This window comes from Ambystoma mexicanum, unplaced genomic scaffold, assembly GCF_040938575.1.
Source record: "Ambystoma mexicanum isolate Mex_15411 unplaced genomic scaffold, UKY_AmexF1_1 Mex_scaf1, whole genome shotgun sequence".
NCBI lineage: Eukaryota > Metazoa > Chordata > Amphibia > Caudata > Ambystomatidae > Ambystoma > Ambystoma mexicanum.
The window spans coordinates 4824272-4845985 of NW_027182324.1; the positions used below are offsets into that span (position 1 = coordinate 4824272).

The 21714-nt window shown below is 40.8% G+C and overlaps 23 non-coding genes across 23 annotated transcripts; 20 read left to right on the forward strand and 3 right to left on the reverse strand.

Moving 5' to 3' along the window:
* Window positions 1-946: 946 nt before the first annotated feature.
* On the forward strand, window positions 947-1020 carry TRNAT-AGU (transfer RNA threonine (anticodon AGU)). Its single transcript has one exon. It is a non-coding gene; the product is annotated as a tRNA-Thr (tRNA).
* A 767-nt stretch (window positions 1021-1787) lies between these two features.
* On the forward strand, window positions 1788-1861 carry TRNAT-AGU (transfer RNA threonine (anticodon AGU)). The gene has a single exon. It is a non-coding gene; the product is annotated as a tRNA-Thr (tRNA).
* A 766-nt stretch (window positions 1862-2627) lies between these two features.
* On the forward strand, window positions 2628-2701 carry TRNAT-AGU (transfer RNA threonine (anticodon AGU)). The gene has a single exon. It is a non-coding gene; the product is annotated as a tRNA-Thr (tRNA).
* A 767-nt stretch (window positions 2702-3468) lies between these two features.
* Window positions 3469-3542, forward strand: TRNAT-AGU (transfer RNA threonine (anticodon AGU)). Its single transcript has one exon. It is a non-coding gene; the product is annotated as a tRNA-Thr (tRNA).
* Window positions 3543-4310: 768 nt separating this feature from the next.
* TRNAT-AGU (transfer RNA threonine (anticodon AGU)) lies at window positions 4311-4384 on the forward strand. Its single transcript has one exon. It is a non-coding gene; the product is annotated as a tRNA-Thr (tRNA).
* A 768-nt stretch (window positions 4385-5152) lies between these two features.
* On the forward strand, window positions 5153-5226 carry TRNAT-AGU (transfer RNA threonine (anticodon AGU)). Its single transcript has one exon. It is a non-coding gene; the product is annotated as a tRNA-Thr (tRNA).
* A 236-nt stretch (window positions 5227-5462) lies between these two features.
* On the reverse strand, window positions 5463-5535 carry TRNAK-UUU (transfer RNA lysine (anticodon UUU)). The gene has a single exon. It is a non-coding gene; the product is annotated as a tRNA-Lys (tRNA).
* Window positions 5536-5991: 456 nt separating this feature from the next.
* On the forward strand, window positions 5992-6065 carry TRNAT-AGU (transfer RNA threonine (anticodon AGU)). Its single transcript has one exon. It is a non-coding gene; the product is annotated as a tRNA-Thr (tRNA).
* A 767-nt stretch (window positions 6066-6832) lies between these two features.
* TRNAT-AGU (transfer RNA threonine (anticodon AGU)) lies at window positions 6833-6906 on the forward strand. The gene has a single exon. It is a non-coding gene; the product is annotated as a tRNA-Thr (tRNA).
* Window positions 6907-7142: 236 nt separating this feature from the next.
* TRNAK-UUU (transfer RNA lysine (anticodon UUU)) lies at window positions 7143-7215 on the reverse strand. The gene has a single exon. It is a non-coding gene; the product is annotated as a tRNA-Lys (tRNA).
* Window positions 7216-7672: 457 nt separating this feature from the next.
* Window positions 7673-7746, forward strand: TRNAT-AGU (transfer RNA threonine (anticodon AGU)). Its single transcript has one exon. It is a non-coding gene; the product is annotated as a tRNA-Thr (tRNA).
* Window positions 7747-8513: 767 nt separating this feature from the next.
* On the forward strand, window positions 8514-8587 carry TRNAT-AGU (transfer RNA threonine (anticodon AGU)). Its single transcript has one exon. It is a non-coding gene; the product is annotated as a tRNA-Thr (tRNA).
* A 768-nt stretch (window positions 8588-9355) lies between these two features.
* TRNAT-AGU (transfer RNA threonine (anticodon AGU)) lies at window positions 9356-9429 on the forward strand. The gene has a single exon. It is a non-coding gene; the product is annotated as a tRNA-Thr (tRNA).
* Window positions 9430-10507: 1078 nt separating this feature from the next.
* TRNAK-UUU (transfer RNA lysine (anticodon UUU)) lies at window positions 10508-10580 on the reverse strand. Its single transcript has one exon. It is a non-coding gene; the product is annotated as a tRNA-Lys (tRNA).
* A 456-nt stretch (window positions 10581-11036) lies between these two features.
* Window positions 11037-11110, forward strand: TRNAT-AGU (transfer RNA threonine (anticodon AGU)). The gene has a single exon. It is a non-coding gene; the product is annotated as a tRNA-Thr (tRNA).
* A 767-nt stretch (window positions 11111-11877) lies between these two features.
* TRNAT-AGU (transfer RNA threonine (anticodon AGU)) lies at window positions 11878-11951 on the forward strand. Its single transcript has one exon. It is a non-coding gene; the product is annotated as a tRNA-Thr (tRNA).
* A 767-nt stretch (window positions 11952-12718) lies between these two features.
* TRNAT-AGU (transfer RNA threonine (anticodon AGU)) lies at window positions 12719-12792 on the forward strand. The gene has a single exon. It is a non-coding gene; the product is annotated as a tRNA-Thr (tRNA).
* A 767-nt stretch (window positions 12793-13559) lies between these two features.
* TRNAT-AGU (transfer RNA threonine (anticodon AGU)) lies at window positions 13560-13633 on the forward strand. Its single transcript has one exon. It is a non-coding gene; the product is annotated as a tRNA-Thr (tRNA).
* Window positions 13634-15241: 1608 nt separating this feature from the next.
* TRNAT-AGU (transfer RNA threonine (anticodon AGU)) lies at window positions 15242-15315 on the forward strand. Its single transcript has one exon. It is a non-coding gene; the product is annotated as a tRNA-Thr (tRNA).
* A 2448-nt stretch (window positions 15316-17763) lies between these two features.
* Window positions 17764-17837, forward strand: TRNAT-AGU (transfer RNA threonine (anticodon AGU)). Its single transcript has one exon. It is a non-coding gene; the product is annotated as a tRNA-Thr (tRNA).
* A 1607-nt stretch (window positions 17838-19444) lies between these two features.
* On the forward strand, window positions 19445-19518 carry TRNAT-AGU (transfer RNA threonine (anticodon AGU)). Its single transcript has one exon. It is a non-coding gene; the product is annotated as a tRNA-Thr (tRNA).
* A 767-nt stretch (window positions 19519-20285) lies between these two features.
* TRNAT-AGU (transfer RNA threonine (anticodon AGU)) lies at window positions 20286-20359 on the forward strand. The gene has a single exon. It is a non-coding gene; the product is annotated as a tRNA-Thr (tRNA).
* A 767-nt stretch (window positions 20360-21126) lies between these two features.
* On the forward strand, window positions 21127-21200 carry TRNAT-AGU (transfer RNA threonine (anticodon AGU)). Its single transcript has one exon. It is a non-coding gene; the product is annotated as a tRNA-Thr (tRNA).
* Window positions 21201-21714: the final 514 nt, after the last annotated feature.

Genomic DNA, 21714 nt, shown 5'->3' on the forward strand with positions numbered 1-21714 from the left:
AAAACATTTTGAAAAGTTATATTGCAACAGAAGCCCAGCCTTAAAAAAGTGGATTTCACTTCTAAATGATTACATGAGGAAGGAAAGGAGACCAGATGCAAAAAAGGTGCTGTGGCTTAGTTGGTTAAAGCGCTTGTCTAGTAAACAGGAGATCCTGAGTTCGAATCTCAGCAGCGCCTGTCTGCTTTTTTTTCGACCAATCTGTCTCCCCAATATTAAAACTTTGTACAAAGATTGCTATTTCATGCTATTTAGAAGCACAGTGAGGCTTGAAATGTTGGCAAAGCATCCAAGAACTCTGGACTCCACTACCTTAGAGTCATATTGCCCAAGGTTGCGATGCCATCAGAAATAGCACATATTAGAATGAGCAATTCATATTTCCTGCTTAATTTTTTGTAAAAGAAGCAAAGGTACGCCTGAACAGGAACTTGAACCCTGGACCCTCAGATTAAAAGTGTGATGCTCTACCGACTGAGCTATCCAGGCACAGGGATCACTGCCCATTTGAAACTTGATTTTCACTCTACAGCACCTCCATACATGGCTACCTCACTGGTCAATAAAGGAAATGAATTACTAGTGCATTACACACATTTTGACACTGGAGACATAACTTTTTTCAGTCATTCCGTATCCAGATATAGAGATTTGCAGCATCTAGGACTTTAATGTTCACCCACTTACGGATTTGAATGTTTTGCCACATTCATGAGTGCAAACTTGCTCCCCAGTAAAGACGAACATGTGCTCCTCAATGCACACACTGGGCAATGCAGTCCACTCTAAATCGACGATTAATGACATGCTCGTTTTGTGCAATGGCGTTTCAGTCAATTGGAAAACATTTTGAAAAGTTATATTGCAACAGAAGCCCAGCCTTAAAAAAGTGGATTTCACTTCTAAATGATTACATGAGGAAGGAAAGAAGACCAGATGCAAAAAAGGTGCTGTGGCTTAGTTGGTTAAAGCGCCTGTCTAGTAAACAGGAGATCCTGAGTTCGAATCTCAGCAGCGCCTGTCTGCTTTTTTTTCGACCAATCTGTCTCCCCAATATTAAAACTTTGTACAAAGATTGCTATTTCATGCTATTTAGAAGCACAGTCAGGCTTGAAATGTTGGCAAAGCATCCAAGAACTCTGGACTCCACTACCTTAGAGTCATATTGCCCAAGGTTGCGATGCCATCAGAAATAGCACATATTAGAATGAGCAATTCATATTTCCTGCTTAATTTTTTGTAAAAGAAGCAAAGGTACGCCTGAACAGGGACTTGAACCCTGGACCCTCAGATTAAAAGTCTGATGCTCTACCGACTGAGCTATCCAGGCACAAGGATCACTGCCCATTTGAAACTTGATTTTCACTCTACAGCACCTCCATACATGGCTACCTCACTGGTCAATAAAGGAAATTAATTACTAGTGCATTACACACATTTTGACACTGGAGACATAACTTTTTTCAGTCATTCCGTAACCAGATATAGAGATTTGCAGCATCTAGGACTTTAATGTTCACCCACTTACGGATTTGAATGTTTTGCCACATTCATGAGTGCAAACTTGCTCCCCAGTAAAGACGAACATGTGCTCCTCAATGCACACACTGGGCAATGCAGTCCACTCTAAATCGACGATTAATTACATGCTCGTTTTGTGCAATGGAGTTTCAGTCAATTGGCAAACATTTTGAAAAGTTATATTGCAATAGAAGCCCAGCCTTAAAAAAGTGGATTTCACTTCTAAATGATTACATGAGGAAGGAAAGGAGAACAGATGCAAAAAAGGTGCTGTGGCTTAGTTGGTTAAAGCGCCTGTCTAGTAAACAGGAGATCCTGAGTTCGAATCTCAGCAGCGCCTGTCTGCTTTTTTTTCGACCAATCTGTCTCCCCAATATTAAAACTTTGTACAAAGATTGCTATTTCATGCTATTTAGAAGCACAGTCAGGCTTGAAATGTTGGCAAAACATCCAAGAACTCTGGACTCCACTACCTTAGAGTCATATTGCCCAAGGTTGCGATGCCATCAGAAATAGCACATATTAGAATGAGCAATTCACATTTCCTGCTTAATTTTTTGTAAAAGAAGCAAAGGTACGCCTGATCAGGGACTTGAACCCTGGACCCTCAGATTAAAAGTCTGATGCTCTACCGACTGAGCTATCCAGGCAGATGGATCACTGCCATTTGAAACTTGATTTTCACTCTACAGCACCTCCATACATGGCTACCTCACTGGTCAATAAAGGAAATGAATTACTAGTGCATTACACACATTTTGACACTGGAGACATAACTTTTTTCAGTCATTCCGTATCCAGATATAGAGATTTGCAGCATCTAGGACTTTAATGTTCACCCACTTACGGATTTGAATGTTTTGCCACATTCATGAGTGCAAACTTGCTCCCCAGTAAAGACGAACATGTGCTCCTCAATGCACACACTGGGCAATGCAGTCCACTCTAAATCGACGATTAATGACATGCTCGTTTTGTGCAATGGAGTTTCAGTCAATTGGAAAACATTTTGAAAAGTTATATTGCAACAGAAGCCCAGCCTTAAAAAAGTGGATTTCACTTCTAAATGATTACATGAGGAAGGAAAGGAGACCAGATGCAAAAAAGGTGCTGTGGCTTAGTTGGTTAAAGCGCCTGTCTAGTAAACAGGAGATCCTGAGTTCGAATCTCAGCAGCGCCTGTCTGCTTTTTTTTCGACCAATCTGTCTCCCCAATATTAAAACTTTGTACAAAGATTGCTATTTCATGCTATTTAGAAGCACAGTGAGGCTTGAAATGTTGGCAAAGCATCCAAGAACTCTGGACTCCACTACCTTAGAGTCATATTGCCCAAGGTTGCGATGCCATCAGAAATAGCACATATTAGAATGAGCAATTCATATTTCCTGCTTAATTTTTTGTAAAAGAAGCAAAGGTACGCCTGAACAGGGACTTGAACCCTGGACCCTCAGATTAAAAGTCTGATGCTCTACCGACTGAGCTATCCAGGCACAGGGATCACTGCCCATTTGAAACTTGATTTTCACTCTACAGCACCTCCATACATGGCTACCTCACTGGTCAATAAAGGAAATGAATTACTAGTGCATTACACACATTTTGACACTGGAGACATAACTTTTTTCAGTCATTCCGTATCCAGATATAGAGATTTGCAGCATCTAGGACTTTAATGTTCACCCACTTACGGATTTGAATGTTTTCCCACATTCATGAGTGCAAACTTGCTCCCCAGTAAAGACGAACATGTGCTCCTCAATGCACACACTGGGCAATGCAGTCCACTCTAAATCGACGATTAATGACATGCTCGTTTTGTGCAATGGAGTTTCAGTCAATTGGAAAACATTTTGAAAAGTTATATTGCAACAGAAGCCCAGCCTTAAAAAAGTGGATTTCACTTCTGACTGATTACATGAGGAAGGAAAGGAGACCAGATGCAAAAAAGGTGCTGTGGCTTAGTTGGTTAAAGCGCCTGTCTAGTAAACAGGAGATCCTGAGTTCGAATCTCAGCAGCGCCTGTCTGCTTTTTTTTGGACCAATCTGTCTCCCCAATATTAAAACTTTGTACAAAGATTGCTATTTCATGCTATTTAAAAGCACAGTCAGGCTTGAAATGTTTGGCAAAGCATCCAAGAACTCTGGACTCCACTACCTTAGAGTCATATTGCCCAAGGTTGCGATGCCATCATAAACAGCACATATTAGAATGAGCAATTCATATTTCCTGCTTAATTTTTTGTAAAAGAAGCAAAGGTACGCCTGAACAGGGACTTGAACCCTGGACCCTCAGATTAAAAGTCTGATGCTCTACCGACTGAGCTATCCAGGCACATGGATCACTGCTATTTGAAACTTGATTTTCACTCTACAGCGCCTCCATACATGGCTACCTCACTGGTCAATAAAGGAAATGAATTACTAGTGCATTACACACATTTTGACACTGGAGACATAACTTTTTTCAGTCATTCCTTATCCAGATATAGAGATTTGCAGCATCTAGGACTTTAATGTTCACCCACTTACGGATTTGAATGTTTTGCCACATTCATGAGTGCAAAATTGCTCCCCAGTAAAGGCGAACATGTGCTCCTCAATACACACACTGGGCAATAAAGTCCACTCTAAATCAACGATTAATGACATGCTCGTTTTGTGCAATGGAGTTTCAGTCAATTGGAAAACATTTTGTAAAGTTATATTGCAACAGAAGCCCAGCCTTAAAAAAAGTGGATTTCACTTCTAAATGATTACATGAGGAAGGAAAGGAGATCAGATGCAAAAGAGGTGCTGTGGCTTAGTTGGTTAAAGCGCCTGTCTAGTAAACAGGAGATCCTGAGTTCGAATCTCAGCAGCGCCTGTCTGCCTTTTTTTTCGACCAATCTGTCTCCCCAATATTAAAACTTTGTACAAAGATTGTTATTTCATGCTATTTAGAAGCACAGTCAGGCTTGAAATGTTGGCAAAGCATCCAAGAATTCTGGACTCCACTACCTTAGAGTCATATTGCCCAAGGTTGCGATGCCATCAGAAATAGCACATATTAGAATGAGCAATTCATATTTCCTGCTAAATTTTTTGTAAAAGAAGCAAAGATACGCCTGAACAGGGACTTGAACCCTGGACCCTCAGATTAAAAGTCTGATGCTCTACCGACTGAGCTATCCAGGCACAGGGATCACTGCCCATTTGAAACTTGATTTTCACTCTACAGCACCTCCATACATGGCTACCTCACTGGTCAATAAAGGAAATGAATTACTAGTGCATTACACACATTTTGACACTGGAGACATAACTTTTTTCAGTCATTCCGTATCCAGATATAGAGATTTGCAGCATCTAGGACTTTAATGTTCACCCACTTACGGATTTTAATGTTTTGCCACATTCATGAGTGCAAACTTGCTCCCCAGTAAAGACGAACATGTGCTCCTCAATGCACACACTGGGCAATGCAGTCCACTCTAAATCGACGATTAATGACATGCTCGTTTTGTGCAATGGAGTTTCAGTCAATTGGAAAACATTTTGAAAAGTTATATTGCAACAGAAGCCCAGCCTTAAAAAAGTGGATTTCACTTCTAAATGATTACATGAGGAAGGAAAGGAGATCAGATGCAAAAAAGGTGCTGTGGCTTAGTTGGTTAAAGCGCCTGTCTAGTAAACAGGAGATCCTGAGTTCGAATCTCAGCAGCGCCTGTCTGCTTTTTTTCGACCAATCTGTCTCCCCAATATTAAAACTTTGTACAAAGATTGCTATTTCATGCTATTTAGAAGCACAGTCAGGCTTGATATGTTGGCAAAGCATCCAAGAACTCTGGACTCCACTACCTTAGAGTCATATTGCCCAAGGTTGCGATGCCATCAGAAATAGCACATGTTAGAATGGGCAATTCATATTTCCTGCTTAATTTTTTGTAAAAGAAGCAAAGGTACGCCTGAACAGGGACTTGAACCCTGGACCCTCAGATTAAAAGTCTGATGCTCTACCAACTGAGCTATCCAGGCAGATGGATCACTGCCATTTGAAACTTGATTTTCACTCTACAGCACCTCCATACATGGCTACCTCACTGGTCAATAAAGGAAATGAATTACTAGTGCATTACACACATTTTGACACTGGAGACATAACTTTTTTCAGTCATTCCGTATCCAGATATAGAGATTTGCAGCATCTAGGACTTTAATGTTCACCCACTTACGGATTTGAATGTTTTGCCACATTCATGAGTGCAAACTTGCTCCCCAGTAAAGACGAACATGTGCTCCTCAATGCACACACTGGGCAATGCAGTCCACTCTAAATCAACGATTAATGACATGCTCGTTTTGTGCAATGGAGTTTCAGTCAATTGGAAAACATTTTGAAAAGTTATATTGCAACAGAAGCCCAGCCTTAAAAAAGTGTATTTAACTTCTAAATGATTACATGAGGAAGGAAAGGAGACCAGATGCAAAAAAGGTGCTGTGGCTTAGTTGGTTAAAGCGCCTGTCTAGTAAACAGGAGATCCTGAGTTCGAATCTCAGCAGCGCCTGTCTGCTTTTTTTTCGACCAATCTGTCTCCCCAATATTAAAACTTTGTACAAAGATTGCTATTTCATGCTATTTAGAAGCACAGTGAGGCTTGAAATGTTGGCAAAGCATCCAAGAACTCTGGACTCCACTACCTTAGAGTCATATTGCCCAAGGTTGCGATGCCATCAGAAATAGCACATATTAGAATGAGCAATTCATATTTCCTGCTTAATTTTTTGTAAAAGAAGCAAAGGTACGCCTGAACAGGGACTTGAACCCTGGACCCTCAGATTAAAAGTCTGATGCTCTACCGACTGAGCTATCCAGGCACAGGGATCACTGCCCATTTGAAACTTGATTTTCACTCTACAGCACCTCCATACATGGCTACCTCACTGGTCAATAAAGGAAATGAATTACTAGTGCATTACACACATTTTGACACTGGAGACATAACTTTTTTCAGTCATTCCGTATCCAGATATAGAGATTTGCAGCATCTAGGACTTTAATGTTCACCCACTTACGGATTTGAATGTTTTGCCACATTCATGAGTGCAAACTTGCTCCCCAGTAAAGACGAACATGTGCTCCTCAATGCACACACTGGGCAATGCAGTCCACTCTAAATCGATGATTAATGACATGCTCGTTTTGTGCAATGGAGTTTCAGTCAATTGGAAAACATTTTGAAAAGTTATATTGCAACAGAAGCCCAGCCTTAAAAAAGTGGATTTCACTTCTAAATGATTACATGAGGAAGGAAAGGAGACCAGATACAAAAAAGGTGCTGTGGCTTAGTTGGTTAAAGCGCCTGTCTAGTAAACAGGAGATCCTGAGTTCGAATCTCAGCAGCGCCTGTCTGCTTTTTTTCGACCAATCTGTCTCCCCAATATTAAAACTTTGTACAAAGATTGCTATTTCATGCTATTTAGAAGCACAGTCAGGCTTGATATGTTGGCAAAGCATCCAAGAACTCTGGACTCCACTACCTTAGAGTCATATTGCCCAAGGTTGCGATGCCATCAGAAATAGCACATATTAGAATGAGCAATTCATATTTCCTGCTTAATTTTTTGTAAAAGAAGCAAAGGTATGCCTGAACAGGGACTTGAACCCTGGACCCTCAGATTAAAAGTCTGATGCTCTACCGACTGAGCTATCCAGGCACAAGTATCACTGCCATTTGAAACTTGATTTTCACTCTACAGCGCCTCCATACATGGCTACCTCACTGGTCAATAAAGGAAATGAATTACTAGTGCATTACACACATTTTGACACTGGAGACATAACTTTTTTCAGTCATTCCTTATCCAGATATAGAGATTTGCAGCATCTAGGACTTTAATGTTCACCCACTTACGGATTTGAATGTTTTGCCACATTCATGAGTGCAAAATTGCTCCCCAGTAAAGGCGAACATGTGCTCCTCAATACACACACTGGGCAATGCAGTCCACTCTAAATCAACGATTAATGACATGCTCGTTTTGTGCAATGGAGTTTCAGTTAATTGGAAAACATTTTGTAAAGTTATATTGCAACAGAAGCCCAGCCTTAAAAAAAGTGGATTTCACTTCTAAATGATTACATGAGGAAGGAAAGGAGATCAGATGCAAAAGAGGTGCTGTGGCTTAGTTGGTTAAAGCGCCTGTCTAGTAAACAGGAGATCCTGAGTTCGAATCTCAGCAGCACCTGTCTGCTTTTTTTTCGACCAATCTGTCTCCCCAATATTAAAACTTTGTACAAAGATTGTTATTTCATGCTATTTAGAAGCACAGTCAGGCTTGAAATGTTGGCAAAGCATCCAAGAATTCTGGACTCCACTACCTTAGAGTCATATTGCCCAAGGTTGCGATGCCATCAGAAATAGCACATATTAGAATGAGCAATTCATATTTCCTGCTTAATTTTTTGTAAAAGAAGCAAAGGTACACCTGAACAGGGACTTGAACCCTGGACCCTCAGATTAAAAGTCTGATGCTCTACCGACTGAGCTATCCAGGCACAGGGATCACTACCCATTTGAAACTTGATTTTCACTCTACAGCACCTCCATACATGGCTACCTCACTGGTCAATAAAGGAAATGAATTACTAGTGCATTACACACATTTTGACACTGGAGACATAACTTTTTTCAGTCATTCCGTATCCAGATATAGAGATTTGCAGCATCTAGGACTTTAATGTTCACCCACTTACGGATTTGAATGTTTTCCCACATTCATGAGTGCAAACTTGCTCCCCAGTAAAGACGAACATGTGCTCCTCAATGCACACACTGGGCAATGCAGTCCACTCTAAATCGACGATTAATGACATGCTCGTTTTGTGCAATGGAGTTTCAGTCAATTGGAAAACATTTTGAAAAGTTATATTGCAACAGAAGCCCAGCCTTAAAAAAGTGGATTTCACTTCTGACTGATTACATGAGGAAGGAAAGGAGACCAGATGCAAAAAAGGTGCTGTGGCTTAGTTGGTTAAAGCGCCTGTCTAGTAAACAGGAGATCCTGAGTTCGAATCTCAGCAGCGCCTGTCTGCTTTTTTTTGGACCAATCTGTCTCCCCAATATTAAAACTTTGTACAAAGATTGCTATTTCATGCTATTTAAAAGCACAGTCAGGCTTGAAATGTTTGGCAAAGCATCCAAGAACTCTGGACTCCACTACCTTAGAGTCATATTGCCCAAGGTTGCGATGCCATCATAAACAGCACATATTAGAATGAGCAATTCATATTTCCTGCTTAATTTTTTGTAAAAGAAGCAAAGGTACGCCTGAACAGGGACTTGAACCCTGGACCCTCAGATTAAAAGTCTGATGCTCTACCGACTGAGCTATCCAGGCACATGGATCACTGCTATTTGAAACTTGATTTTCACTCTACAGCGCCTCCATACATGGCTACCTCACTGGTCAATAAAGGAAATGAATTACTAGTGCATTACACACATTTTGACACTGGAGACATAACTTTTTTCAGTCATTCCTTATCCAGATATAGAGATTTGCAGCATCTAGGACTTTAATGTTCACCCACTTACGGATTTGAATGTTTTGCCACATTCATGAGTGCAAAATTGCTCCCCAGTAAAGGCGAACATGTGCTCCTCAATACACACACTGGGCAATAAAGTCCACTCTAAATCAACGATTAATGACATGCTCGTTTTGTGCAATGGAGTTTCAGTCAATTGGAAAACATTTTGTAAAGTTATATTGCAACAGAAGCCCAGCCTTAAAAAAAGTGGATTTCACTTCTAAATGATTACATGAGGAAGGAAAGGAGATCAGATGCAAAAGAGGTGCTGTGGCTTAGTTGGTTAAAGCGCCTGTCTAGTAAACAGGAGATCCTGAGTTCGAATCTCAGCAGCGCCTGTCTGCCTTTTTTTTCGACCAATCTGTCTCCCCAATATTAAAACTTTGTACAAAGATTGTTATTTCATGCTATTTAGAAGCACAGTCAGGCTTGAAATGTTGGCAAAGCATCCAAGAATTCTGGACTCCACTACCTTAGAGTCATATTGCCCAAGGTTGCGATGCCATCAGAAATAGCACATATTAGAATGAGCAATTCATATTTCCTGCTAAATTTTTTGTAAAAGAAGCAAAGATACGCCTGAACAGGGACTTGAACCCTGGACCCTCAGATTAAAAGTCTGATGCTCTACCGACTGAGCTATCCAGGCACAGGGATCACTGCCCATTTGAAACTTGATTTTCACTCTACAGCACCTCCATACATGGCTACCTCACTGGTCAATAAAGGAAATGAATTACTAGTGCATTACACACATTTTGACACTGGAGACATAACTTTTTTCAGTCATTCCGTATCCAGATATAGAGATTTGCAGCATCTAGGACTTTAATGTTCACCCACTTACGGATTTTAATGTTTTGCCACATTCATGAGTGCAAACTTGCTCCCCAGTAAAGACGAACATGTGCTCCTCAATGCACACACTGGGCAATGCAGTCCACTCTAAATCGACGATTAATGACATGCTCGTTTTGTGCAATGGAGTTTCAGTCAATTGGAAAACATTTTGAAAAGTTATATTGCAACAGAAGCCCAGCCTTAAAAAAGTGGATTTCACTTCTAAATGATTACATGAGGAAGGAAAGGAGACCAGATGCAAAAAAGGTGCTGTGGCTTAGTTGGTTAAAGCGCCTGTCTAGTAAACAGGAGATCCTGAGTTCGAATCTCAGGAGCGCCTGTCTGCTTTTTTTCGACCAATCTGTCTCCCCAATATTAAAACTTTGTACAAAGATTGCTATTTCATGCTATTTAGAAGCACAGTCAGGCTTGATATGTTGGCAAAGCATCCAAGAACTCTGGACTCCACTACCTTAGAGTCATATTGCCCAAGGTTGCGATGCCATCAGAAATAGCACATGTTAGAATGGGCAATTCATATTTCCTGCTTAATTTTTTGTAAAAGAAGCAAAGGTACGCCTGAACAGGGACTTGAACCCTGGACCCTCAGATTAAAAGTCTGATGCTCTACCAACTGAGCTATCCAGGCAGATGGATCACTGCCATTTGAAACTTGATTTTCACTCTACAGCACCTCCATACATGGCTACCTCACTGGTCAATAAAGGAAATGAATTACTAGTGCATTACACACATTTTGACACTGGAGACATAACTTTTTTCAGTCATTCCGTATCCAGATATAGAGATTTGCAGCATCTAGGACTTTAATGTTCACCCACTTACGGATTTGAATGTTTTGCCACATTCATGAGTGCAAACTTGCTCCCCAGTAAAGACGAACATGTGCTCCTCAATGCACACACTGGGCAATGCAGTCCACTCTAAATCAACGATTAATGACATGCTCGTTTTGTGCAATGGAGTTTCAGTCAATTGGAAAACATTTTGAAAAGTTATATTGCAACAGAAGCCCAGCCTTAAAAAAGTGTATTTAACTTCTAAATGATTACATGAGGAAGGAAAGGAGACCAGATGCAAAAAAGGTGCTGTGGCTTAGTTGGTTAAAGCGCCTGTCTAGTAAACAGGAGATCCTGAGTTCGAATCTCAGCAGCGCCTGTCTGCTTTTTTTTCGACCAATCTGTCTCCCCAATATTAAAACTTTGTACAAAGATTGCTATTTCATGCTATTTAGAAGCACAGTGAGGCTTGAAATGTTGGCAAAGCATCCAAGAACTCTGGACTCCACTACCTTAGAGTCATATTGCCCAAGGTTGCGATGCCATCAGAAATAGCACATATTAGAATGAGCAATTCATATTTCCTGCTTAATTTTTTGTAAAAGAAGCAAAGGTACGCCTGAACAGGGACTTGAACCCTGGACCCTCAGATTAAAAGTCTGATGCTCTACCGACTGAGCTATCCAGGCACAGGGATCACTGCCCATTTGAAACTTGATTTTCACTCTACAGCACCTCCATACATGGCTACCTCACTGGTCAATAAAGGAAATGAATTACTAGTGCATTACACACATTTTGACACTGGAGACATAACTTTTTTCAGTCATTCCGTATCCAGATATAGAGATTTGCAGCATCTAGGACTTTAATGTTCACCCACTTACGGATTTGAATGTTTTGCCACATTCATGAGTGCAAACTTGCTCCCCAGTAAAGACGAACATGTGCTCCTCAATGCACACACTGGGCAATGCAGTCCACTCTAAATCGATGATTAATGACATGCTCGTTTTGTGCAATGGAGTTTCAGTCAATTGGAAAACATTTTGAAAAGTTATATTGCAACAGAAGCCCAGCCTTAAAAAAGTGGATTTCACTTCTAAATGATTACATGAGGAAGGAAAGGAGACCAGATACAAAAAAGGTGCTGTGGCTTAGTTGGTTAAAGCGCCTGTCTAGTAAACAGGAGATCCTGAGTTCGAATCTCAGCAGCGCCTGTCTGCTTTTTTTCGACCAATCTGTCTCCCCAATATTAAAACTTTGTACAAAGATTGCTATTTCATGCTATTTAGAAGCACAGTCAGGCTTGATATGTTGGCAAAGCATCCAAGAACTCTGGACTCCACTACCTTAGAGTCATATTGCCCAAGGTTGCGATGCCATCAGAAATAGCACATATTAGAATGAGCAATTCATATTTCCTGCTTAATTTTTTGTAAAAGAAGCAAAGATACGCCTGAACAGGGACTTGAACCCTGGACCCTCAGATTAAAAGTCTGATGCTCTACCGACTGAGCTATCCAGGCACAGGGATCACTGCCCATTTGAAACTTGATTTTCACTCTACAGCACCTCCATACATGGCTACCTCACTGGTCAATAAAGGAAATGAATTACTAGTGCATTACACACATTTTGACACTGGAGACATAACTTTTTTCAGTCATTCCGTATCCAGATATAGAGATTTGCAGCATCTAGGACTTTAATGTTCACCCACTTACGGATTTGAATGTTTTGCCACATTCATGAGTGCAAACTTGCTCCCCAGTAAAGACGAACATGTGCTCCTCAATGCACACACTGGGCAATGCAGTCCACTCTAAATCGACGATTAATGACATGCTCGTTTTGTGCAATGGAGTTTCAGTTAATTGGAAAACATTTTGTAAAGTTATATTGCAACAGAAGCCCAGCCTTAAAAAAAGTGGATTTCACTTCTAAATGATTACATGAGGAAGGAAAGGAGATCAGATGCAAAAGAGGTGCTGTGGCTTAGTTGGTTAAAGCGCCTGTCTAGTAAACAGGAGATCCTGAGTTCGAATCTCAGCAGCACCTGTCTGCTTTTTTTTCGACCAATCTGTCTCCCCAATATTAAAACTTTGTACAAAGATTGTTATTTCATGCTATTTAGAAGCACAGTCAGGCTTGAAATGTTGGCAAAGCATCCAAGAATTCTGGACTCCACTACCTTAGAGTCATATTGCCCAAGGTTGCGATGCCATCAGAAATAGCACATATTAGAATGAGCAATTCATATTTCCTGCTTAATTTTTTGTAAAAGAAGCAAAGATACGCCTGAACAGGGACTTGAACCCTGGACCCTCAGATTAAAAGTCTGATGCTCTACCGACTGAGCTATCCAGGCACAGGGATCACTGCCCATTTGAAACTTGATTTTCACTCTACAGCACCTCCATACATGGCTACCTCACTGGTCAATAAAGGAAATGAATTACTAGTGCATTACACACATTTTGACACTGGAGACATAACTTTTTTCAGTCATTCCGTATCCAGATATAGAGATTTGCAGCATCTAGGACTTTAATGTTCACCCACTTACGGATTTGAATGTTTTGCCACATTCATGAGTGCAAACTTGCTCCCCAGTAAAGACGAACATGTGCTCCTCAATGCACACACTGGGCAATGCAGTCCACTCTAAATCGACGATTAATGACATGCTCGTTTTGTGCAATGGAGTTTCAGTCAATTGGAAAACATTTTGAAAAGTTATATTGCAACAGAAGCCCAGCCTTAAAAAAGTGGATTTCACTTCTAAATGATTACATGAGGAAGGAAAGGAGAACAGATGCAAAAAAGGTGCTGTGGCTTAGTTGGTTAAAGCGCCTGTCTAGTAAACAGGAGATCCTGAGTTCGAATCTCAGCAGCGCCTGTCTGCTTTTTTTTCGACCAATCTGTCTCCCCAATATTAAAACTTTGTACAAAGATTGCTATTTCATGCTATTTAGAAGCACAGTGAGGCTTGAAATGTTGGCAAAGCATCCAAGAACTCTGGACTCCACTACCTTAGAGTCATATTGCCCAAGGTTGCGATGCCATCAGAAATAGCACATATTAGAATGAGCAATTCATATTTCCTGCTTAATTTTTTGTAAAAGAAGCAAAGGTACGCCTGAACAGGGACTTGAACCCTGGACCCTCAGATTAAAAGTCTGATGCTCTACCGACTGAGCTATCCAGGCACAGGGATCACTGCCCATTTGAAACTTGATTTTCACTCTACAGCACCTCCATACATGGCTACCTCACTGGTCAATAAAGGAAATGAATTACTAGTGCATTACACACATTTTGACACTGGAGACATAACTTTTTTCAGTCATTCCGTATCCAGATATAGAGATTTGCAGCATCTAGGACTTTAATGTTCACCCACTTACGGATTTGAATGTTTTGCCACATTCATGAGTGCAAACTTGCTCCCCAGTAAAGACGAACATGTGCTCCTCAATGCACACACTGGGCAATGCAGTCCACTCTAAATCGACGATTAATGACATGCTCGTTTTGTGCAATGGAGTTTCAGTCAATTGGAAAACATTTTGAAAAGTTATATTGCAACAGAAGCCCAGCCTTAAAAAAGTGGATTTCACTTCTAAATGATTACATGAGGAAGGAAAGGAGACCAGATGCAAAAAAGGTGCTGTGGCTTAGTTGGTTAAAGAGCCTGTTTAGTAAACAGGAGATCCTGAGTTCGAATCTCAGCAGCGCCTGTCTGCTTTTTTTTCGACCAATCTGTCTCCCCAATATTAAAACTTTGTACAAAGATTGCTATTTCATGCTATTTAGAAGCACAGTCAGGCTTGAAATGTTGGCAAAGCATCCAAGAACTCTGGACTCCACTACCTTAGAGTCATATTGCCCAAGGTTGCGATGCCATCAGAAATAGCACATATTAGAATGAGCAATTCATATTTCCTGCTTAATTTTTTGTAAAAGAAGCAAAGGTACGCCTGAACAGGGACTTGAACCCTGGACCCTCAGATTAAAAGTCTGATGCTCTACCGACTGAGCTATCCAGGCACAGGGATCACTGCCCATTTGAAACTTGATTTTCACTCTACAGCACCTCCATACATGGCTACCTCACTGGTCAATAAAGGAAATGAATTACTAGTGCATTACACACATTTTGACACTGGAGACATAACTTTTTTCAGTCATTCCGTATCCAGATATAGAGATTTGCAGCATCTAGGACTTTAATGTTCACCCACTTACGGATTTGAATGTTTTGCCACATTCATGAGTGCAAACTTGCTCCCCAGTAAAGACGAACATGTGCTCCTCAATGCACACACTGGGCAATGCAGTCCACTCTAAATCGACGATTAATGACATGCTCGTTTTGTGCAATGGAGTTTCAGTCAATTGGAAAACATTTTGAAAAGTTATATTGCAACAGAAGCCCAGCCTTAAAAAAGTGGATTTCACTTCTAAATGATTACATGAGGAAGGAAAGGAGACCAGATGCAAAAAAGGTGCTGTGGCTTAGTTGGTTAAAGCGCCTGTCTAGTAAACAGGAGATCCTGAGTTCGAATCTCAGCAGCGCCTGTCTGCTTTTTTTTCGACCAATCTGTCTCCCCAATATTAAAACTTTGTACAAAGATTGCTATTTCATGCTATTTAGAAGCACAGTCAGGCTTGAAATGTTGGCAAAGCATCCAAGAACTCTGGACTCCACTACCTTAGAGTCATATTGCCCAAGGTTGCGATGCCATCAGAAACAGCACATATTAGAATGAGCAATTCATATTTCCTGCTTAATTTTTTGTAAAAGAAGCAAAGGTACGCCTGAACAGGGACTTGAACCCTGGACCCTCAGATTAAAAGTCTGATGCTCTACCGACTGAGCTATCCAGGCACATGGATCACTGCCATTTGAAACTTGATTTTCACTCTACAGCGCCTCCATACATGGCTACCTCACTGGTCAATAAAGGAAATGAATTACTAGTGCATTACACACATTTTGACACTGGAGACATAACTTTTTTCAGTCATTCCGTATCCAGATATAGAGATTTGCAGCATCTAGGACTTTAATGTTCACCCACTTACGGATTTGAATGTTTTGCCACATTCATGAGTGCAAAATTGCTCCCCAGTAAAGGCGAACATGTGCTCCTCAATACACACACTGGGCAATGCAGTCCACTCTAAATCAACGATTAATGACATGCTCGTTTTGTGCAATGGAGTTTCAGTCAATTGGAAAACATTTTGTAAAGTTATATTGCAACAGAAGCCCAGCCTTAAAAAAATGGATTTCACTTCTAAATGATTACATGAGGAAGGACAGGAGATCAGATGCAAAAGAGGTGCTGTGGCTTAGTTGGTTAAAGTGCCTGTCTAGTAAACAGGAGATCCTGAGTTCGAATCTCAGCAGCGCCTGTCTGCTTTTTTTTCGACCAATCTGTCTCCCCAATATTAAAACTTTGTACAAAGATTGCTATTTCATGCTATTTAGAAGCACAGTCAGGCTTGAAATGTTGGCAAAGCATCCAAGAACTCTGGACTCCACTACCTTAGAGTCATATTGCCCAAGGTTGCGATGCCATCAGAAATAGCACATATTAGAATGAGCAATTCATATTTCCTGCTTAATTTTTTGTAAAAGAAGCAAAGGTACGCCTGAACAGGGACTTGAACCCTGGACCCTCAAATTAAAAGTCTGATGCTCTACCGACTGAGCTATCCAGGCACAGGGATCACTGCCCATTTGAAACTTGATTTTCACTCTACAGCACCTCCATACATGGCTACCTCACTGGTCAATAAAGGAAATTAATTACTAGTGCATTACACACATTTTGACACTGGAGACATAACTTTTTTCAGTCATTCCGTATCCAGATATAGAGATTTGCAGCATCTAGGACTTTAATGTTCACCCACTTACGGATTTGAATGTTTTGCCACATTCATGAGTGCAAACTTGCTCCCCAGTAAAGACGAACATGTGCTCCTCAATGCACACACTGGGCAATGCAGTCCACTCTAAATCGACGATTAATGACATGCTCGTTTTGTGCAATGGAGTTTCAGTCAATTGGAAAACATTTTGAAAAGTTATATTGCAACAGAAGCCCAGCCTTAAAAAAGTGGATTTCACTTCTAAATGATTACATGAGGAAGGAAAGGAGACCAGATGCAAAAAAGGTGCTGTGGCTTAGTTGGTTAAAGCGCCTGTTTAGTAAACAGGAGATCCTGAGTTCGAATCTCAGCAGCGCCTGTCTGCTTCTTTTTCGACCAATCTGTCTCCCCAATATTAAAACTTTGTACAAAGATTGCTATTTCATGCTATTTAGAAGCACAGTCAGGCTTGAAATGTTGGCAAAGCATCCAAGAACTCTGGACTCCACTACCTTAGAGTCATATTGCCCAAGGTTGCGATGCCATCAGAAATAGCACATATTAGAATGAGCAATTCATATTTCCTGCTTAATTTTTTGTAAAAGAAGCAAAGGTACGCCTGAACAGGGACTTGAACCCTGGACCCTCAGATTAAAAGTCTGATGCTCTACCGACTGAGCTATCCAGGCACAGGGATCACTGCCCATTTGAAACTTGATTTTCACTCTACAGCACCTCCATACATGGCTACCTCACTGGTCAATAAAGGAAATGAATTACTAGTGCATTACACACATTTTGACACTGGAGACATAACTTTTTTCAGTCATTCCGTATCCAGATATAGAGATTTGCAGCATCTAGGACTTTAATGTTCACCCACTTACGGATTTGAATGTTTTGCCACATTCATGAGTGCAAACTTGCTCCCCAGTAAAGACGAACATGTGCTCCTCAATGCACACACTGGGCAATGCAGTCCACTCTAAATCGACGATTAATGACATGCTCGTTTTGTGCAATGGAGTTTCAGTCAATTGGAAAACATTTTGAAAAGTTATATTGCAACAGAAGCCCAGCCTTAAAAAAGTGGATTTCACTTCTAAATGATTACATGAGGAAGGAAAGGAGACCAGATGCAAAAAAGGTGCTGTGGCTTAGTTGGTTAAAGCGCCTGTCTAGTAAACAGGAGATCCTGAGTTCGAATCTCAGCAGCGCCTGTCTGCTTTTTTTTCGACCAATCTGTCTCCCCAATATTAAAACTTTGTACAAAGATTGCTATTTCATGCTATTTAGAAGCACAGTCAGGCTTGAAATGTTGGCAAAGCATCCAAGAACTCTGGACTCCACTACCTTAGAGTCATATTGCCCAAGGTTGCGATGCCATCAGAAACAGCACATATTAGAATGAGCAATTCATATTTCCTGCTTAATTTTTTGTAAAAGAAGCAAAGGTACGCCTGAACAGGGACTTGAACCCTGGACCCTCAGATTAAAAGTCTGATGCTCTACCGACTGAGCTATCCAGGCACATGGATCACTGCCATTTGAAACTTGATTTTCACTCTACAGCGCCTCCATACATGGCTACCTCACTGGTCAATAAAGGAAATGAATTACTAGTGCATTACACACATTTTGACACTGGAGACATAACTTTTTTCAGTCATTCCGTATCCAGATATAGAGATTTGCAGCATCTAGGACTTTAATGTTCACCCACTTACGGATTTGAATGTTTTGCCACATTCATGAGTGCAAAATTGCTCCCCAGTAAAGGCGAACATGTGCTCCTCAATACACACACTGGGCAATGCAGTCCACTCTAAATCAACGATTAATGACATGCTCGTTTTGTGCAATGGAGTTTCAGTCAATTGGAAAACATTTTGTAAAGTTATATTGCAACAGAAGCCCAGCCTTAAAAAAATGGATTTCACTTCTAAATGATTACATGAGGAAGGACAGGAGATCAGATGCAAAAGAGGTGCTGTGGCTTAGTTGGTTAAAGTGCCTGTCTAGTAAACAGGAGATCCTGAGTTCGAATCTCAGCAGCGCCTGTCTGCTTTTTTTTCGACCAATCTGTCTCCCCAATATTAAAACTTTGTACAAAGATTGCTATTTCATGCTATTTAGAAGCACAGTCAGGCTTGAAATGTTGGCAAAGCATCCAAGAACTCTGGACTCCACTACCTTAGAGTCATATTGCCCAAGGTTGCGATGCCATCAGAAATAGCACATATTAGAATGAGCAATTCATATTTCCTGCTTAATTTTTTGTAAAAGAAGCAAAGGTACGCCTGAACAGGGACTTGAACCCTGGACCCTCAAATTAAAAGTCTGATGCTCTACCGACTGAGCTATCCAGGCACAGGGATCACTGCCCATTTGAAACTTGATTTTCACTCTACAGCACCTCCATACATGGCTACCTCACTGGTCAATAAAGGAAATGAATTACTAGTGCATTACACACATTTTGACACTGGAGACATAACTTTTTTCAGTCATTCCGTATCCAGATATAGAGATTTGCAGCATCTAGGACTTTAATGTTCACCCACTTACGGATTTGAATGTTTTGCCACATTCATGAGTGCAAACTTGCTCCCCAGTAAAGACGAACATGTGCTCCTCAATGCACACACTGGGCAATGCAGTCCACTCTAAATCGACGATTAATGACATGCTCGTTTTGTGCAATGGAGTTTCAGTCAATTGGAAAACATTTTGAAAAGTTATATTGCAACAGAAGCCCAGCCTTAAAAAAGTGGATTTCACTTCTGATTGATTACATGAGGAAGGAAAGGAGACCAGATACAAAAAAGGTGCTGTGGCTTAGTTGGTTAAAGCGCCTGTCTAGTAAACAGGAGATCCTGAGTTCGAATCTCAGCAGCGCCTGTCTGCTTTTTTTTCGACCAATCTGTCTCCCCAATATTAAAACTTTGTACAAAGATTGCTATTTCATGCTATTTAGAAGCACAGTCAGGCTTGAAATGTTGGCAAAGCATCCAAGAATTCTGGACTCCACTACCTTAGAGTCATATTGCCCAAGGTTGCGATGCCATCAGAAATAGCACATATTAGAATGAGCAATTCATATTTCCTGCTAAATTTTTTGTAAAAGAAGCAAAGATACGCCTGAACAGGGACTTGAACCCTGGACCCTCAGATTAAAAGTCTGATGCTCTACTGACTGAGCTATCCAGGCACAGGGATCACTGCCCCTTTGAAACTTGATTTTCACTCTACAGCACCTCCACACATGGCTACCTCACTGGTCAATAAAGGAAATGAATTACTAGTGCATTACACACATTTTGACACTGGAGACATAACTTTTTTCAGTCATTCCGTATCCAGATATAGAGATTTGCAGCATCTAGGACTTTAATGTTCACCCACTTACGGATTTGAATGTTTTGCCACATTCATGAGTGCAAACTTGCTCCCCAGTAAAGACGAACATGTGCTCCTCAATGCACACACTGGGCAATGCAGTCCACTCTAAATCGACGATTAATGACATGCTCGTTTTGTGCAATGGAGTTTCAGTCAATTGGAAAACATTTTGAAAAGTTATATTGCAACAGAAGCCCAGCCTTAAAAAAGTGGATTTCACTTCTGATTGATTACATGAGGAAGGAAAGGAGACCAGATGCAAAAAAGGTGCTGTGGCTTAGTTGGTTAAAGCGCCTGTCTAGTAAACAGGAGATCCTGAGTTCGAATCTCAGCAGCGCCTGTCTGCTTTTTTTTCGACCAATCTGTCTCCCCAATATTAAAACTTTGTACAAAGATTGCTATTTCATGCTATTTAGAAGCACAGTCAGGCTTGAAATGTTGGCAAAGCATCCAAGAACTCTGGACTCCACTACCTTAGAGTCATATTGCCCAAGGTTGCGATGCCATCAGAAATAGCACATATTAGAATGAGCAATTCATATTTCCTGCTTAATTTTTTGTAAAAGAAGCAAAGGTACGCCTAAACAGGGACTTGAACCCTGGACCCTCAGATTAAAAGTCTGATGCTCTACCGATTTAGCTATCCAGGCACAGGGATCACTGCCCATTTGAAACTTGATTTTCACTCTACAGCACCTCCATACATGGCTACCTCACTGGTCAATAAAGGAAATGAATTACTAGTGCATTACACACATTTTGACACTGGAGACATAACTTTTTTCAGTCATTCCGTATCCAGATATAGAGATTTGCAGCATCTAGGACTTTAATGTTCACCCACTTACGGATTTGAATGTTTTGCCACATTCATGAGTGCAAACTTGCTCCCCAGTAAAGACGAACATGTGCTCCTCAATGCACACACTGGGCAATGCAGTCCACTCTAAATCGACGATTAATGACATGCTCGTTTTGTGCAATGGAGTTTCAGTCAATTGGAAAACATTTTGAAAAGTTATATTGCAACAGAAGCCCAGCCTTAAAAAAGTGGATTTCACTTCTGATTGATTACATGAGGATGGAAAGGAGACCAGATTCAAAAAAGGTGCTGTGGCTTAGTTGGTTAAAGCGCCTGTCTAGTAAACAGGAGATCCTGAGTTCGAATCTCAGCAGCGCCTGTCTGCTTTTTTTTCGACCAATCTGTCTCCCCAATATTAAAACTTTGTACAAAGATTGCTATTTCATGCTATTTAGAAGCACAGTCAGGCTTGAAATGTTGGCAAAGCATCCAAGAACTCTGGACTCCACTACCTTAGAGTCATATTGCCCAAGGTTGCGATGCCATCAGAAACAGCACATATTAGAATGAGCAATTCATATTTCCTGCTTAATTTTTTGTAAAAGAAGCAAAGGTACGCCTGAACAGGGACTTGAACCCTGGACCCTCAGATTAAAAGTCTGATGCTCTACCGACTGAGCTATCCAGGCACAGGGATCACTGCCCATTTGAAACTTGATTTTCACTCTACAGCACCTCCATACATGGCTACCTCACTGGTCAATAAAGGAAATGAATTACTAGTGCATTACACACATTTTGACACTGGAGACATAACTTTTTTCAGTCATTCCGTATCCAGATATAGAGATTTGCAGCATCTAGGACTTTAATGTTCACCCACTTACGGATTT